This window comes from Palaemon carinicauda, chromosome 3 (assembly GCF_036898095.1).
Source record: "Palaemon carinicauda isolate YSFRI2023 chromosome 3, ASM3689809v2, whole genome shotgun sequence".
Taxonomy (NCBI): Eukaryota; Metazoa; Arthropoda; class Malacostraca; order Decapoda; family Palaemonidae; genus Palaemon; species Palaemon carinicauda.
Genome location: NC_090727.1, coordinates 147,855,109 through 147,857,608, shown reverse-complemented (window position 1 = coordinate 147,857,608; position 2,500 = coordinate 147,855,109). Strand labels below are relative to the sequence as shown.

Sequence of the window (2,500 nt, the reverse complement as noted above, 5' to 3'; positions counted from 1 at the left end):
ACCATTTTCTGCTTGTTTAGTTTCATAGAGATACAGTGCCCTTATAAGCCACTAATATAAACAAGCACGTATGAGGTTTCAGATACGCTCATTTCTGCGTAAGTTAAATTTGCTTATAGATTCGCAAATGTCTTGATGCGTATGTGTTTATATAGAAAGTATTCTTATGTGTGTGTGGATTATGGATTATACAAATAACCGTATGTGTGTTTTGTATACAAACGTTTCAAGTATACGCTTCAAGTAGTTGGGTGTATTTTGATGTTTCAAGTGTGTGTGTATTTAAAAAAACGCTTCCCGTATGTGTATGCATCTTAAACCAATGATCACTGGGTGTGGGTTGATTTCATACATGCACACTTCATAAACTCTCTGGTACACTTCAGAAATCCACAGATACGCTTCAAGAACGTGCTGACATATATCAAAACAACTGTTAACCTTCAAAAACACGCAGAGGGTCTTTGGCGCATTTTGAGAATTGTCTTCTATTGTTTGTTTTTATTTAGATTACAATTATTGTGAATATTTCCATTGTCTTTTACTTATAGTATTTTATCATCTGGTTGAACTTCTCATGTCTTCGAATATATTAGTGGTTTTTATTGTTTTTTTTTTTTCGTTTAAGTAAAATTCTCTATACAAATAAAGGTATATCGGTAATGTATATATATATATATATATATATATATATATATAATTTTTTTTTTGGATAATTTTTATGTATCTTTTGTTTGAACTCATAAATTAAATACTCTATGTTCGCTAGTCCATTGAACATTAAATATGAATATAATTGAAAATGTAGATTTGAGCTAAACAATTCTTTGAATGACTATATGCCTTAGGACACTATACGTTTTGGAATTAGGTCAGTACAGGTAGCCTGAAGTTGTATATTAATTACTATTTTTTTGATGAAGAGGCTATTGGGAGTGGCATCCTCATGCCTTTAAAGAGCAAGAAAAAGTGGATAAGATTTTGTATCCGAAATACCAGCTATGCCAGGCAGGTGGATTGAAGGAACCTTGTATATATATATATATATATATATATATATATATATATATATATATATATATATATATATATATATATATATATATGTATGTATATATATTTGTACCGAATGGTATCTCTTTTTCTCATTTTTTTTATCTACATTGTTATACCAACGTGTTTTATAAGGAGTGTCCTGTTCAATACCAGTGATATTAAAGTTTTTAGAGTATTTGTGATATATATATATGTATATATGTATATATATATTTATATATATATGTGTGTGTATATATATATATGTATATATATGTATATATGTATATATATATATGTATATATATATATGTATATGTATACATATATATATGTATATATATATGTATATATATGTATGTATATATGTGTATGTATATATATATATGTACATATATGCATATATATGTAAGTATGTATATATATATATATATATATATATATATATATATATATATATATGTATATATATATATATATATATATATCAGCACGTGTTCAATTACGCACACGTGCACGTGCACACACATACTGTATACATACACTGGTATGTATATTTACACGTATATATATGTATGTGCATATATACATTATACAGTATATACTTTGTGTATATGTATGATGTCTGTGTTTTCGCACATCTCATCGTATGCATGTATATACATAAATCGATTATAATTCCCTCCCCCTTCAATATGGATCTACATATCTTCGTATATGAAGCTTCAATCGTGTATCCGTCTCTCTCTCTCTCTCTCTCTCTCTCTCTCTCTCTCTCTCTCTCCGGTCTCACGGGACCTATTGCCTCGGGCAACCAATCAACTTTAAATTATTTTGTAATTATTATAATGTAAATAGGCTTTTATCTTATGTATTCCCGTGTTTGGTCTGACATGCTTTTGCAGCCTGTGTGAAAAAATATTAAGAATTTTATATTTCGTATTTTTCAGTTAGAGAATTTGTTTGATTAATGTTTTATTTTTAAATAAGTACAAATTTTCACTATAGCAAAGATTAGTGATAGTATGTTATTTTTAATCATTTCAATTATTAGATCGATTAATTTATTAAAATTTGATTTAGGTGAATATAAATTTTAACTATATACAAGAATAGTAATAGCAAGTTATTCTCGATAATTTATAGTATTAGTTCTATTAATTTATAAACATTAAATTTATATTAGTATAAGTTTCAACTATATAAAAGATTAATAGGTGCATGTTATTGATAATTTATATTATTTTGATTAATTAACGTTCAAGTTAATATAAATATCTATATACAAGATTAATTATAGCATAATATTCTTGATAATATGTTTTATTCTCTCTATTAATTTATTAACATTTAAATCAGATAGGAATTTTATTATTATTAATATATAGTTATCTTACATGATGGTAAACTCAGACAGTTTCCTTATTTCCTTTCCTTACTGGGCTATTTTCCCTATTGGGGCCCT

The 2,500-nt window shown here is 26.3% G+C and overlaps 1 protein-coding gene across 2 annotated transcripts in view; it reads left to right on the top strand.

Moving 5' to 3' along the window:
- The window catches only part of Cbs (Cystathionine beta-synthase), a 250,765-nt gene that overhangs the window by 12,133 nt on the left and 236,132 nt on the right, over nt 1-2,500 (top strand). The gene's annotated exons all lie outside the window — the stretch shown is intronic.